The sequence below is a fragment of the Leptonychotes weddellii genome, chromosome 1 (assembly GCF_054177405.1).
Source record: "Leptonychotes weddellii isolate Sample4059 chromosome 1, ASM5417740v2, whole genome shotgun sequence".
NCBI lineage: Eukaryota > Metazoa > Chordata > Mammalia > Carnivora > Phocidae > Leptonychotes > Leptonychotes weddellii.
Window position 1 is genome coordinate 66,075,647 of NC_138369.1, and position 17,718 is coordinate 66,093,364.

The 17,718-nt window shown below is 37.5% G+C and overlaps 1 long non-coding RNA gene across 1 annotated transcript in view; it reads right to left on the minus strand.

The window, feature by feature from the left end:
* Nucleotides 1-17,411: 17,411 nt before the first annotated feature.
* The window catches only part of LOC145717118 (uncharacterized), a 1,164-nt gene continuing 857 nt past the window's right edge, over nucleotides 17,412-17,718 (minus strand). The window contains exon 2 of the long non-coding RNA XR_014140150.1: nucleotides 17,412-17,483. This is a non-coding gene — a long non-coding RNA (uncharacterized LOC145717118). The remainder of the gene's footprint in view (nucleotides 17,484-17,718) is intronic.

Sequence of the window (17,718 nt, forward strand, 5' to 3'; positions counted from 1 at the left end):
CATGGAGTACATTAGGAGAAGGAAGGGAAAAATGGGGGGGGGGAATTGGAGGGAGAGATGAACCATGAGGAACTATGGACTCTGAGAAACAAACAGGGTTTTAGAGGGCAGTGGGGAGGGGGGATTGGTTAGCCTGGTGCTGGGTATTAAGGAGGGCATGTACTGCATGGAGCACTGGGTGTTACACGAAAACAATGGATCGTGGATCACCACATCAAAAACCAATGAGTATTGTATGGTGACTAACATAACATAATAAAATAAAATAAAAAAAAAGTCACAGTGCTTGGTGGCCCTCTTGGGTTTTAGGGGTAACATACACCACACTTTGATGTACCCCATTTCCTGTTGATTCCAATGGCTGTCAACTTAAGTGAGGCTAAGGGCAAGTGGAGATTCTCCAGCTTGTCCAAGCTGCTTATGAGCAGCCCTAACACTCGACTCAACAAATCTGGTAAGACTTGATGGGCTTATGGAAGAATGTATTACTCTGTGGAAAATTCCATAAGATTTTAATGGCAATCTCTTGGTTTGAGGGACAAATAGCCCTTTTCAAGCTATTGTCCTTTTGAAAAACATCTCTTGGTTTGCTACTGGGGAAATGAAGACCCAACACCTCACCATGGGATGCCAGCAGGCCATGTAACTTCTCCTTGTAACATCACATATTAAGTATTGTTTAATTAATGGCAACACCATAAACTCAGGCACAGTCAACAAAACCATAATCATGTAATTGATATATATTGATATATTTACCTTTATTAAAGATAGATAGATGATGATAGATAAATGATGATAGATAGATAGATGATAGATAGATAGATAGATAGATAGATAGATAGATAGATAGATAGATGATAGAATTATATAGAGAAAGAGAGAGATAGAGAACTGGGACACATCTTAAAGGTATAAATTATTTGCCTGAGTAAGCGGTTTATACTCCCTGAATATTCACTCATGTCTTCTGCCACCTCTCACTCAGCCCCCACTTATGGCCTCCTGAGGAGTTTCCTCTAACCAGTGATCTGAGGAGAGAAAGAAAGAAGTTTAGCTCACAGACAGTTCCAGAATACAGTGCCATCACCAACCAGAAGGGGACTGTGGACAACCTGATAACCCTCCTAATGGGTAGCCATGAAAGACAGCAAAGAGAAGTTTTCCCCATGGGTAGAAGATTGAATAAGATATTAGTTATCTTTTGCTCAGTAAGTTGTGGTTCAAACAAACCCAAAACATGAGTGCTTACAATAAAGGTTATTTGTCACTCATTATCATGTTGGGTGAGCCATAGCTTTGTTCTACATGTTTTCTCAGTCCTATATCCAGAATGAAAGAGTATCCCCCATCTATGGCATTGCATCCTTATGTTAGAGTGAAAAGAGACAATGTCAAAACTCATAATGCCATTCTGATGTTTTACCTGAAGGTGCCAGATGTTATTTTTGTTGTTGGTTGTTGTTGTTGTTGTCTTTTTTTTTTTTTAAGATTTTATTTATTCATTTGAGAGAGAAAGAGAGCAAAGAGGGAGAGGGAGAAGCAGATTCCCCACTGAGCAGGTATCCTGATGTGGGGCTCCATCCTAGGACTCTGGGATCATGACCTGAGCCAAAGGCAGACATTTAATTGACTGAGCCACCCAGGTACCCCTCCAGATGTTATGTCTGGTTATATTCTATTGGTCATGTCACATGGCAAAGTCTAATCAACTGTCTCTACAGGGAGAACTATCAATCATATGACAATGGATAGGCTCTATAATTCTTTAATAGGAAGGAGTGTGAATAATTAGGAAAATAGTATAATCTACCACAAGCAATACATATCATTATTCACTTTTACTGGAAATAGAAACTTTTCAATATATGATTCAAGACCTATTCATAGGGGGTGGCTGATAGTTTAGCTGGATCAGAGAGAGTCCCATTGTGGAGGAAACTCTTAGTAATCAGATGATTTATCTAGTGAATGTCAGTCAGCCTCTGTCTTCAGCCAGTGAACTCCTGAACTAAGTGGCTATGCCAACAGGCACAGAGAAATCTCCCCATGAAAGTCAACTGGCTGTGACCACCAGTGAGTTTGCCAATTGCCAGCAGCAGCAACCAACCCTAAGCTCTGATTATAAACACATTTCCTTGGAGTGAGGGCAAAGCAACCTACATTATCTTGTAATAGGTTGATTGCATTAGACCCCTTCCATCAAGGTGAGGACACTGATTTTCCCACCCCACTGGAATAATCACTATTTCTGGATTTGAGTAGTGACAAGGTGTCCTTACAAATTGTTCCTGCTGTCTCTCAATCATTTTGAAACCTGGCTCTCCAGTCTTCCCACTGATTCTGGGGGCTACACAATTTCCTCCCAATAAAACCCTTTTCAGCTCAGAGTCAGTTTCTGCTACTTGCAACTAAGACTTTAGACTGAAAAACAAAGCCCTTGGGATTTCTATGCAGTCATTTTCCTTCTGAAATAAAGCCCTAAATTCCCAACTTCTCAAAATCCTACCATTTACAAAAAACATGGATGAAACTTGAGGGCATTATGCTAAGTAAAATAAGTCAGACAGAGAAAGACAAATATTGTATGATCTCACTTATATGTGGAACATAAAAAAAAAGGACTCATAGAAAAAGAGAGCAGATTGGTGGCTGCCAGGATGGGGGGTTGGGGAGTGAGAGAAATGGGTGAAAATAGTCGAACTTCCAGTTATATAAAATGAATAAGTTCTGGGGATGTAATGTACAGCATGGTATACAGTATATATAGTTATTAATATATAATTAACAATACTCTTGTATATTCGAAAGTTGCTAAGAGAGTAGATTCGAAAAGTCTCACTATGAAAAGAAAGTATAACTATGTGAAGAAATGGATGTTAACTAACCTTATTTTGGTGACCACTTTGCAATATATACATATATTAAACCATAACCTACACAGATTTTATCTCAACAACAACAACAAAAAATTCTCAACATTTCCATAAATGAAGAAGAAAGGAGTTTCCTGTTTCTTAGAATTAGAGGCCTGACACCCAAGCTGTAATCAAATCAATCCAAGAGGAATTTCTTAGAGTTTCAAGTTTAGACTGCCTAGGCAAAACAAGAGCTAAATTGAGCAATTCTCCACTGAATTTGCTCAGTGCAGGCAGCAAAGCTGTCATTCATTTTATAAAATGCTTCTTTTTCTTTAAACTATTGTATATTTCCTTGGATATTCTGGCATCCTTTCTGTATATTTCATTTTCTCTGCATAAAACAAGTCAAATTAGGCAGCTCTATGTAAAATATAGCAGTAATTGCTACCATGTCTGTAAGTTTTCCCCAGGCATCTTTGCAAAGAAGATGTGCATCTAGCAGCTTCTTAGTGACCAAAACTAAAAAGAATCCGGGTAATTCCAAAGCAATCTCCTAGCACTTGTCTCGGTCTGCTGGATTTTTTTTTTTAAGTCTTTATGCTACACACTAATGCCTGCATCAGACTTCCACTAGCCTTGGTGTAACATCTTAATTAAGATAGACAAAACTGGCATTTTAGGGACTTAACACAGCAAAGTTTCATTTTATTTATATTTCATTCATCTAATGTCTGATAAAAGCTGCTTTTCTCCATGCAATGACATAGAAATCTAAGATGCCCACATGTGTGGTTCCACAATCTCAATATAGGACCTCTAGAGCCCTTTGGGCAGAACTAGTCACATGTCCTCAGCCTAATGGCTAGGGAGGCTGCACAAAGCAGGAGAAACCAACTATCTCTGCCACAGATGAAAAAAGAACCAGGTATTATTCATTCATTCTAGCATCCAAAAAGCATTATTTTCTTCAGTAGCTGCTGTAGGTCTGACACTTTGTAGGCACCAGGGCTATGAACTGGAGCTATATATGGGTCTTTCCTCAGGAAGATTATAATTTAGGGAAATGCGGAGAGGTGAGAAATAAATAAACAGTTTACAACATCATGTAATAAGCACAGTACACAGGTTACTGGTAAAGCACAGAGAAAAGAAATCAGGGTAAGGTTTTTAGAGGAGGTGACTTTTGAGCTGAGTTTTTAAGGATCTAGTTTAATTTTTTTTTTTTTCAGAGAGAGAGCACGTGCACAGTGGGAGGGGAGGCAGAAGGAGAGGTAGAGAATCTCAAGCGGACTCTCCACTGAGCATGGAGCCTGACACGGGGCTCTATCCCAGGACCCCAAGATCATGACCTGAGCCGAAATCAAGAGTCAGACGCTTAACTGACTGGGCCACGCAGGCACCCCAAGGATCTAGTTTAAATTAAGAAGATGATGGAAGGGAGAAGAACATTCTAGGCAGAAAAGCCAGGATGTGAGGACACTTAGAAAGCAGTAATAGCATGATGATTTCAGAGACAAGCTGGATCAGACAATAGAAGAGAAATAGTCACAGAAATTAAGTCGAGTCCAGTATTCGTGAGAATTATGAGTCTTCTGAAATACTGTGTGATGAAGGGATTCAATAGTTAAATGTGTAAAATGTTTGGGAAAGAGTGCAGATTATATGCACATTTTAGCATACTGAAAGTTCTGAGAAACCCTATGGTATCCAAAACAACTTAGCCTTTTTTGACTAGTATTTACCAAACTCAATGTTAAAGCTTATTAAAAGTTCATAAAATTAGTAGTCTAGGTGGGCGCCTGGGTGGCTCAGTTGGTTAAGCGACTGCCTTCGGCTCAGGTCATGATCCTGGAGTCCCGGGATCGAGTCCCACATCGGGCTCCCTGCTCAGCAGGGGGCCTGCTTCTCCCTCTGACCCTCCTCCCTCTCCTGCTCTCTGTCTCTCATTCTCTCTCTCTCAAATAAATAAATAAAATCTTTAAAAAAAAAATTAGTAGTCTAGGAAATGGAGAAAATCTGGGACTAGACGTATAGATAGGTGTTGGATCAAAATGGGTATAATCTAAGGAACTAGAATTTTATCCTGAATGTTATAGGTACAGTAAAGGTTTCTAAATAGAGTAAAAATGTGAAGATGCTTTGGCATATGGTAATCCAGCCATGGGGTTATTAGAGACTGAACATGTTTTTTTATTCTTATTTTTTATATGGTTGAATCAGCCATATAAAAAATGTATGTTTCTTCACATCTGCATACATACATTCCAAACCCAGGGTTTTACACATAGCAGAAGCTCCACAAGTTGAAGAGTGATTGGGTGTTTTAGACAGCTTCTGAAATGATTCGCAATGACCCCTGCTCTCTTGGCCTCCATGGCCTTTCTGTAATTCCCTTCCCCTTGAGTTGTGCCAGACCTAGTGAATTGCTTCTAACAAACAGAATACAGCATTGGATGCCAATCCTGTGATTAGGTGACAGAAGACTGTGACTCCCATCTTACTTTCCACTCTCTCTTGCTGGACTTCACTCTTGCACTCTTGCTGGCAAAATGTTCTAATATGTTCTACAGAGAGGCCACCATGGCAGGGAGCTGAGAGAGACCTCCAGCCACCAACTCATGGGGAACCAAAGCCTCAGTTTAAAAGACTGCAGGAATTAAATCCTATCAACAACCATGGAAGTAGATTCTTCTCAGTCAAACCTTGATATGACTGCAGGCTTATAAGAGATCCAGAGCCAGGGGACCCAGCCAAGTGTGATTCCCAACCTACAGAAACTATCAGATAATAAAGTGTATTTTTTGAGCTGCTAAGTTTTGGGATAATTGATTACACAACAACAGATTACTGGTACAGTAAATGAATAGATGAATCAATCAATACATGTATTTTTCTCTATTATGGCCTTGATATTTATCAAGTCTTTGTCCTTCCTATTTTAGTATTGAATGACACAAAAGTTGTGCATTTGATGGTATTATTAGCCCCAAATTTTCACCTTTTCCTATATTCCTACCCTTTCCCATGTGACTGCCATTTTTCACATTAAAGAAGTGAAATATATTTTCCTATCTCTTGACATTGAGTTTAGCTACATAACTTGCTTTCACTAATAGTGGAAGACAGAAGACACAGAGTATCAGCTATGAGCCTAGGTTTAAGAGATCTTGAATGCTTTCATTCCAATTTTCTTGCAATTCTTCTGTTGCTACAAGAAAAATGCACTCAAATTAGTCTGTGTATCCCAAAAAGAAGATGAGAGGCATGTGGAACTGAGCCACATGGTCAAGCCTGGTATTAATCAGCTGACTCCCAGACCATCCAGTGAATCTTGAGCTGGATAGATGCTTAGCTGTGTGGGCTATTAAGATTTTGTGATTTTGTTATTGTGGTGGTTACACTGTTATACCCATAGTTGACTGGTACATACTGTGTTCAGAAAAGGGGGATGGGAAACCTCCTGCTTAAGAACTGGTCAGATTAGGGCGCCTAGGTGGTTCAGTCGTTAAGCGTCTGCTTTCGGCTCGGGTCATGATCCCAGGGTCCTGGGATCGAGCTCTGCCCTGGGCTCTCTGCTCGGTCCACTTCCCCTGCCTGTGTTCCCTCTCTCGCTGTGTCTCTCTGTCAAATAAATAAATAAAAATCTTAAAAAAAAAAAAAAGAACTGGTCAGATTAAGTAAACCTTGAATCTAAACATGTGCTTAAATAAAAAGAAAAAAGGATACATAGCTAAACTTTCAGGCAATAGGAAGTAATTTAAGCAATTTTTCTAAACTCTGAAATTTCTAGATCCTGTTATTATTTGTGGCTTGCTAATACCCTCAGCAAGTTGTGGGAGAAAAAGTGGATTCCAATTTATCACTTAATGAGTTACAGAAATACATGAAACTATTTAAAAGAAAATCCTCTTCTCTTAGATAAAATTACTTTTATTAGGGTTTCCATTAGTTTAGTTAGTATAAAGTCAATAGGAGCAACACTTTACCTAATTCTCCCTTTTCCATTACCATGGTTCATAAATCTGATGCTTTTGAAGAATCATTAGCTCTTTGGGATCATACTTAGCTGGAGCTCATAAGAATGTAGAGTGAATTTCATTTTCCACAGTTTTTTTTTTTTCCATTAAAATTGTGAACATAGGGAGGACAAAGTGGTCAATTGAAGGGAAACTTAGTCCATGAGTGTTTTACATGTAGTCTAAGAAAATTTAACCTTTGGTGGACTGAATTATATTGGAACCAGACTCCTATTTGAACTTAATTGTCTTTAAGTTACTTGAAAGAAATTACTATGGTTTGCATGTTACTATTTTTCTTTCCAATTTTTATCACATTACGCTTATTTAGTTTGAAAGTATTTCCTATTTCTCTGCTCAAATTGCCAAATCCCCTTCCTAAGATAGCTGAATCATGCCATAACATCTTATATAGTAAACTAGAGCCTTTCTGGTTGTTTGTACTCTGGCCAAATGCATTATCATAAGCTATACATTTTCCAGATTTCTGTAGCACTGACAGTAGAATGTTTTGAAATTCACAATATTGGAAAAAAGTGTTTACCACTCAAATCACATGGCAAATTGAACCAATTTTAACAATGATGTAGAAATACTGCTTCTTTGAAATACTAGTCTAGGCTGTAATTGCTGTAATTATCCCTTAGCAGGGGGATGGTATAGATTTCCCAGCTGCACCAGCTGCATGGCATGCTGGGACTAAGAGGAGGGAAAAACTGAAGGGATCATGGAGTTTCTGGAATAAACAAAAATGCAGCTCAAAGAAGGAGATGATCCAAAAAAGTCCAAATGTGAACAGAAACATAGCAAAATCAAACTAGATTTATCACTGAGGATCAGTAGGAATGAAATATGCCATTTGGGAGTGCAGAGTAGAGATCTTTTCATAGCCAGTTGTCGGGTTGGGTCTTTCCAAGAGTTCCATTAAAACAGGACACAGAAAAGCCTGAACAGTGTGAGCCAGATTCCAGGTGTGATAGAATAATATTATGAAGAATTAGCTCATGTGGTCTCATATTCTTTACTCCCCTTAGGAATAACCTTATCATCCCATTCTTATGTCCCAGGAATAATAAGTTCTCAAATTAGGCCAGTTAATGGTACACACAATGCTTCGTCTTTAAATATTTAAAAGCCAATGCAAGACCAAAATGAATGTAGTAGATATGTAATCAAACAGAATGGATCCTTGCTCTCCAAGTACCTGAGCAAGGGAGGAGGAGGAGGAGGAGAGAAAGTTCAGATGGTGGTCCATCTCTTGCCATGCTGCTAGTCCCATGTCCTAGAGTTGGTAGAAAGCAGAAGTGATGGAGTCTTCCAGATAGATTTGAGGAATACCAGGCCAAGAGACCTGTGCTTTTTATGTCTTTCCTGAAACATGGTAAGTTGGCTGCCTTGCTGATATCCCTCATGAAACAACGGCATGAGATTAACATAGCAGGGAGAGCTGGGAGGGGTGTCCATGTTAAGGTAGGTGCCAGGTGACAACCCAGACTTTTCCATGGGTGCCCACACAGGAAAAAAGCTGGAATTTCCTTATGCCCTTGAAAATAGCAAATCAGAGCCAAGCAAGGCCTAGCAGAACATGCCATCTTCCTTCCCCAACCTGCCAAAAAAAAACAACCAAACAAACACAAACAAAAAACAAATAAACAAACAAACAAACAAAAACTTTGGTGTTTGGAATAAGAAGGAAGCCAGGTAACCTATGTTGACCTGATGGCTAGAGACTATGGAAGACTAGACACTTAAATCCTCTATGAGATGATTTCTATCTCTTGGAGGGCACCTTGTATAAGAAGGTCAGCCTGAGGACCAGACTGGATGGGCTCTAAATGGAGCAGGAAACCAGCAAAAGAATGAAAGAGATGGAGACAAAGTAAGAAAGAGATCTATTTCCACCAATGGCTCAGTGGCCTTTTAAACCTCATGGAGATACAGTCAAAGGCCAGATCATTAAGATTTGGTTAGAGTTTTAACTTTACTTATGAGCAATGAAAAGCTTTTGAACATATAATTTTTTCTACAAGTGACAAAAACTCAACTAATATTGGCATAAACAGACAGATGTTTCTTATTCTCAATATCCAAAAGTCTGGAGGGAGATAATTCTGGGCTGGTGCAACAACTCAAACATGTCATCAAGCCCTCAGGTTTTTTCTGTCTTCCTGCTACACTATCCTTAGTAGGTGGCTTTCATCCTCATGGATGAAGATACTTGCAATACATCCAGTAATCAAGGCTGCATTCCAACCACAAAGAAGGTAAAAGGCCAAAGGGTAGAAGACAAAACAGTTTTACCCTGGTAAGATGTTTCATTTTGTTTTATTTTTACATACTGTCATTACAGTCATGGTGTATTTTCTTATGCTCTTCTACTAAAGAATGGAGAAATGTTTTAACTATTTCATTTTTCTTTTATTATTTTTGACAGCTTTATTGGGATACTACTTATACACAATTAAATTCACCCTTTTTGGTATATGATTCAATAAGTTTTAGAAACTTCACAGAATTGTGCAACTGTCACTACAATCCAATTTTAGAGCATTTCCATCGCCCCAAAAAGATACTTTACACCCATCTGAAGTCACTCTCAATTCCCATCTCCAGCCACAGGCAACTACTTTGTGTCTCTGTAGATTTGCCTTTTCTGGACACTTCATATAAATGAAATTATATAATATGTGACATTTTGTGTTTGGCTTCTTTCACTTCACACACTGATTTTGGGATTCATCCATATGATACATGTGTTACTAGCCCATTCCTTTTTATTGGTGATTGGTATTCTATTATTTGGAAATATCACATTTTATTTATCCATTCAGCAGTTGGTGGACACTAGGGATTTTTCGGTATTGAGCTATTATGAATAATACTGCTATGAACATTTATGTACAAGTCTTTGGGTAGACATGTTTTCATTTCTTGTAGGTAGATTACTAGGAGTGAAATAGTTGGGCCACATGATAAATTTATGATAAACTGTTTAATTTTTAAGAAATTGCCTAAATAAAGGTTAAAGGACAAAAGAATTAAAAATAACTATAGCTGAGGCTGGGAATATGGTTGAGTAGGAGGATTCTAAGTTCACCTCCTTGCAAGGCTACAACTAGATAACACTCACATCAGTGTATACAACCCAGAAAACAGCCCAAAGATTGGCAGAACAAACTCGACAAGTAAAGGTAGAGAAGAAGACACATTAAAGAGGGTAGGAAGGGTGGAGACAGAGTGCAGAGCTGTGGCTATCCTGGGTGGAGGGGGAAGGAGAGAACCATGGCCTGGACAAGGGCAAGAAACAGACTATTACATTGGGGATTCCCCCCCAGGAAGACGAATCTCCATAATATTTAGCTTTGAAAGTGGGAAAAGCCAAAATTTGTAGGTTCTAACAACCAGTGGGACTTAAAGCCTGGAATTTTAAAAATCAATGGGATTGGGTCTGGGAAACCCCAGAGGGCAAGAGGAATCTGTGTCCCCACCCTTAAAGAAATAGCATGATAAACAGCCTGCTGAAATACAGCATAGAAGCAGCAATTTGAAAAAATGCCTGGGACATGTGAGAGGGAGAGTAGTTTATTCATTTTGGAGCATGTTCCAGAAGGGCAGGGATCACTGAGGGACTCCTCCAAGAAAAAAGGAGCTGGCAGGCACCATCTCCCTCCCCTGCTCCTCAGCATAAAGTCAGGGCCACCACCCCCTCCCCAAATACTTCAGCAGATCCATGTCCCAGTCAGTCCTGGCACTGCAGTTCCCTTCCCCCAGAAGACCAGCACAAACCTTGCCTACACCTCTCCCAACCCACGCGTTTTCCTGGCAGCAGTGCCTGAGGCTGCAATGGACTCTATGGGAAGCCTGAGGCATACCTTGTTAAAACTGTGGGCCCCACCCACTTTGCAAGCTTTGTGAATCCTGCTAGAATGCCCCCCACCCACCGCTAGGGTGGCCCCATCCCAGTGGCTGCAGCAGCAGTTTCATGTCAAAAGCAGACCAGTATGCATCTTGTTAAAACTGAATGCTCCACTCTGGCCAGGGACAAAACACTGCCCACAACAGGCAAAGAGAGTCTCTGCAGATGACTAGATCAAAGAAAAAAGTGGTCAGGACACAACAGCAGGGTGCACACATGCATATAGGAGACACCCCCTAAAGCCCCAGGTTCTGGTGAAGAGGGAACACTGCACTGCAGGGCACTAGAGGACTTCCTCCTCATAAGGCCATTGCTTTTGAGAGCAAGAGACCTAGCTGACTTTCCTAACACACAGAAACAGACACCAGGAGTCAGGCAAAATGAGGAGATAGGGGAATATGTTATAAATGAAAGAACAGGACAAAACCATAGCAAGAGACCTAAGTGAAATGTATATAACTAATATGCCTGATCGAGAATTTAAATAATGATCATAAAGATACTCACTGGACTTGAAAAAAGAATGAAGGACATCAGTGAGATCCTTAACAAAGAGATAGAAGACTATTTAAAAAGAACCAATCAGAGACAAAGAACACAATAAATGAAATTAAAAATACACTAGATGGAATAAGTAGTAGGCTAGAAGAAGCTGGGGAATGAATTAATGACCTGAAGGACAGAATAATGGAAATTAATCAAGTTAAGCAAGTGAGAGAAAAAAAATTATGCAAAAATGAGAATAAACTTAGGGAACTCAGCAATTCATTTTGGAGCATCAAGCATAATAATACTCACATTATAGGAATCCCAGAAGAAGAGAGAGAAAAGGGAGAAGAAAATTTATTTGAAGAAATAATAGCTGAAAATTTCCCTAATCTGGGGAAGGAAACAGATATCCAGATCCAGGAGGCAGAGAGATACCCCAACAAAATCAATCCAAAGAGGTCCACACCAACACACATAGTAACCAAAATGGCAAAACATAATGATAAAGAGAGAATTTTAAAAGCAGAAAGAGAAACACTGTAAGGCTATAGGGAAACCCCATAAGGCTATAGTGGACTTTTCAGCAGAAACTTTGCAGGCCAGAAGAGAGTGTCATGATATATTCAAAGTGCTGAAAGGGAAAAAAAATCTGCAACCAATAATACTCTATCCAGCAAGGCTATCATTCAGAATAGAAGGAGCAATTAAGCATTCCTCAGATAAACTAAAGCTAAAGGAGTTCATGACCACTAAACTATCGCTATAAGTAATGTTAAAGGGGACTTTCTGAGTGGATATGTAAGACCATAAGTAAGAGTAAGAAAAGCAGGAAACACAAAAGTAGTAAAATAAATATATCTGTAAAAATCAGTCAAGGGATTCACAAAATTACAGGATGTAAAATATTACTCCATATACCTAAAACATGGGGTAGGGTGCATTAAGAATGGGTTCAAACTTAAGCAACTATCAACTTCATATAGACTGCTACATGCAGAAGATGTTATATACAAACTAATAGTAACCACAAATCAAAAACCAGTAATAGATATGCAAAACATAAAGAAAAAGGAATCCAAGTATATCACTAAAGAAAGCCAGCAAACCATGAAAGAGAGCAAGAGAAGAAAGGACCAGAGAAGAACTATAAAAATAACCACAAAACAAGTACCAAATGGCAATAAATACATATCTATCAATAATTACTTTGAATGTAAGTGGACTAAATGCTCTAATCAAAAGACCTAGAGTGACAGAATGAATTAAAAAAAAAAAAGATCCATCTATATGCTGCCTACAGTAGACTCATTTCAGACCTAAACACACATGCAGATTGAGAGGGAATGGAAAGGGGCACCTGGGTGACTCAGTTGGTTAAGTGTCTAACTCTTGATTTCGGTTCAGGTCATGATCTCAGGGTTGTGAGATCAAGCCCCATGTCAGGCTACATGCTGGTCTTGGAGCCTGCTTGGGATTCTCTCTCTCCCTCTGCCCTTCTTCCCCCCTCTCTCTCTCTCCCCCTCTCCCTCTTTTAAAAAAAATAAAAGAAGGGATGGAGAAACATTTATCATGCAAATGGATGTCAAAAGAAAGTTGGGATAGAAATACTTATATCAGACAAATAGACTTTAAAACAAAAACTGTAACAAGAAACAAAGAAGGACATTATATAATGATAAAAGGAACAATCCAAGAAGAAGATATAACAATTGAAAATATCTATGCACCCAACATGAGAGCACCCAAATACATAAAACAGTTAATAACAACCATAATCCACAGTAATACAATAATAGTAGGGGACTTTAACACCCCATTACATCAATAGACAGATCACCCAAACAGAAAATGAACAACAACAAAACAGTGGCTTTGAATGACATACTGGACCAGATGGATTTAACAGAAAGATTCAGAACATTCCATCCTAAAAGAGCAGAATACACATTCTTTTCAAGTGCACATGGAAGATTCTCCAGAAAAAAATCACATATTAGGCCACAAAACAAGTCTCCATAAATTCAAAAAGATCAAAGTCATACCATGCATCTTTTCTGACTGTAACACTATGAAACTAGAAACCAACCACAGGAAAAAACCTGGAAAGAGCACAAATACATGGAGGATAAATAACATACTTCTAAACAATGAATGGGTCAACCAAGAAATCAAAGAAGAAGAAAAAAATTACATGGAGAAAAAATGAAAATGAAAAAACAAAAGTCCAAAATCTTAGGAATATGGCAACAGCGCTTCTAAGAACAAACTTTATAAGAATACAGGCCTACCTCAAGAAGCAAGAAAAATCCCAAATAAACAACCTAACCTTACACCTAAAGGAACTAGAAAAAGATGAGCAAACAAAACCCCAAACCAGCAAAGAGAGGAAATAAGGAAGATTAGAGCAGGAAAAAAATATTATAGAAACTAAAAAAATGGAATAGAACAGATCAATGAAATAAGAGAATATTATTAAAAAATTATATGTGAACAAACTGGACAACCTAGAAGAAATGGATAAATTTCTAGAAACATAAACTACCAAACTGAAGTAGAAAGTAATAGAAAATTTGAACAGACCAATTACCAGCAATGAAATTGAATCAGTAATCAAAAAATTCCCAACAAACAAACGCCCATGACCAGATATCTTCTCAGGCGAATTCTACCAAATATTTAAAAAAGAGTTAGTACCTGGGGCACCTGGGTGCCTCAGTCAGTTGAGCATCTGACTCTTGATTTCAGCTCAGGTCATGATCTCAGAGTTGTGAGATCAAGCCCTGCATCATCAGGCTCTGCCCTCAGCATGGAGTCTGCTTGTCCCTCTCCCTCTGCTCCTACCCCTGCTTGTATTCTCTCTCTTTCTCTCTCAAATAAATAAATAAAATCTTTTTTTTTTTTAAAGAAGAGTTAATACCTATTCTTTCCAAGCTATCCCAAAAAACAGCAGAGGAAGGAAAACTTCCAAATTCATTCTATGAGGACAGCATTAACCTGACACCAAAACCAGATAAAGACACCACAAAAAAAGAATTACAGGCCAATATCTCTGACGAACATAGATGCAAACCAAATCCAATAATACATTTAAAAATCATTCACCATGATCAAATGGGATTTACTCCCAAGATGCAAGCATGGTTCAATATTTGCAAATCAATCAATGTGATACATCACATCAATAAGAGAAAAGAAAGAACCATATGATCATTTCAATAGATGCAGAAGAAGGATTCAACAAAGTGCAACATCCATTCATTATAAAAACGCTCAACAAAGTAGGTTTAGAAGGAACATACCTCAACATAATAAAGGCCTTATATGAAAAACCTATAGCTAACATCATATTCAATGGAGAAAAACTGAGAACTTTTCCCCTAAGGTCAGAAACAAGACAAGGATGTCCACTCTCACCACTTTTATTTAAGTCCTAGACACAGCATCAGACAACAAAAAGAAGTAAAAGCATCCAAATTGGTAAGGAAGAGGTAAAACTTGCACTGTTTGCAGATGACATGATACTACATATAGAAAACCTTAAAGACTCCACCAAAAACTACTAGAACTGATGAACAAATTCAGTAAAGATGTAGAATACAAAATCAATGTACAGAAAGTGATTTCATTTCTATACATTAATAATGAAACAGCAGAAAGAGAAATTATGAAAATAATCCCATTTACAATTACAGCAAAAATAATAAAATATCTAAGAATAAACTTAAACAAAGAGGTGAAAGATGTGTACTCTGAAAACTATAAAATGTAGATGAAAGAAACTGAAGATGCCACAAAGAAATGGAAAGACCTTTCATGCTCATGGATCAGAACAAATATCGTTAAAATATCTATCCCACCTAAAGCAATCTACACATTTAATGCAATCCTTATCAAAATACCAACAGCATTTTTCACAGAACTAGAACATACAATCTTAAAATTTACATGGAACCACAAAAGACCCTGAATAGCCAAAGCAATCTTGAAAATGAAAACCAAAACTAGATATATTGCAATCCCAGACTTCAAGTTATGTTACAAAACTGTGGTGATAAAAACAGTATGGTACTGGCACAAAAATAGTTACACAGATGAGTGGAACAGAATAGAAAGCCCAGAAATAAGCCCACAATTACATGGCCAATTAATCTTTGACAAAGGAAGCAAGAAAATGCAACAGGAAAAAGACAGTTTTCCCAACAAATGATGTTGGGAAAACTGGACAGCTACAAGCAAAAGAATGAAATTGGACCACTTTCTTATACCATACAAAAAATAAACTCAAAATGGATTAAAGACCTAAATGTGAGACCTGAAATCTTAAAAATCCTAGAAAAGATCATGAGCAGTAATTTCTTTGACATTGGCCATAGCAACATCCTTCTAGATATTGTCTCCTGAGGTAAGGGAAATAAAAGCAAAAGTAAACTATTGGGTTACATCAAAATGAAAGGCTTTTGATGTAAAGACAACCTATGGAATGGGAAAAGATATTTATAAATGATATACCTAATGAAAGGTTAGTATCCAAAATATATAAAGAACTTATATAACACAACATCCCCAAAAACAAATAATTTAATTAAAATTGAGCAGAAACATGAATGAACATTTCTGCAAAGAAGACATCCAGATGGCCAACAGACACATGAAGAGACGGTCAACATCACTCATCATCAGGGAAATGCAAATCAAAACTACAATGAGATATCACCTCACACCTGTCAGGGTGGCTGAAATAAAAAACTCAAGAAACAACAAGTGTTGGTGAGGATGTGGAGAAAAAGGAAACCTCTTGCACTGTTTGTGAGAATGCAAACTGGTGCTGCCACTGTGGAAGACAGTATGGAGGTTCCTCACAAAATTAAAAATAGAACTACCCTATGGTCCAGGAATTGCACCAGGGGATTTACTCAAAAAATACAAAAACAGTAATTTGAAAAGATATATATGCACACCTATGTTTATTGCAGCATTATTTACAATAGCAAAATTATGAAAGCAGACCAAGTGTCTATTAATAGATGAATGGATAAAGAAGACATATTTATATACAATGGAATATTATTCAGCCATAAAAAAGAATGAAATCTTGCCATTTGCAACAACATGGATGGACCTAGAGAGTATAATAGTTAAGTGAAATAAGTCAATCAGAGAAAGACAAATACCATATGTCATATATGGAAGTTAAGAAACAAAACAAATGAGTAAAGGAAAGAAAAAGACAAACCAAGAAACAGACTCTTAACTATAGAGAAGAAACTGATGGCTACCAGAGGGGAATTGGTGGGAAGATGAGTGAAATATGTGATGGGGATTAGAGAGTATACTATTCATGATGAGCACTGAATAATGCATACAATTCTTGAATCACTATATTGTATATCTGAAATTAATATAACACTGGATATTAACAAAAATAACAACAAAAAAGAATTAATACCAATCCTTCTCAAACTCTTCCCAAAAAATGAAGAAGGAACACTCCAAAATTCATTTTATAAAACCAGTATTAATTACCCTTTACCAAAATCAGATAGGGAAACTACAAGAAAAGAAAACTACAGACCAATATCCTTGTTAAGTATACAGGCAAAAATTCTCATAATACAAGCAAACTGAATTGAACTGCACATTAAAAGTATCATAGAGCATGATCAAATGAGATTTATCCCTGAGATGCAAAGATGGTTCAACCTATGCAAATCAATAAATGTGCCACAACATTAATAGAATGAAAGATAAAAATCATATGACCATCTCAATAGCTGCATGAAAAGCATTTGACAAAATACAACATGATTTCATGATTAAAACTCAAAAAACTGAATATAGAAGGAATACACTTCAACATAATAAAGGCCATATGTGACAACGCCATAGCTAATATCATACTAAACAAAGGAAGATTAAAGTTTTTCCATTAAGATCAGGAACAAGACAAGGATGCCCACTCTCACCACCACTCCTATTCAACATAATACTCGAAATCTTAGCCAGAGCAATTAGACAAGAAAAGTAAATAAAGTTATCCAAACCAGAAAGGAAGAAGAAAAATTGTCTCTGTTTGCAGATGGCATGATATTAACATAGAAAACTCTAAAGACTACACCAAAAACTATTAGAACTGTTCAGTGAATTTAATAAAGTTTCAGGGTACAAAAACAATGTGCAGAAATCAGTTGAATTTCTATACCTCTGAAAAAGAAATAAAGAAAGCAATCTCATTTACAATAGCATCAAAAACAATAAACACAATAAAATATTTAAAAAACAATAAACATATAAACACAAACAACTTAAATACTTAAGTATAAATTTTTTTTTATTCTTATGTTAATCCCCATACATTACATCATTAGTTTTAGATGAAGTGTTCCATGATTCATTGTTTGTGCATAACACCCAGTGCTCCATGCAGAATGTGCCCTCC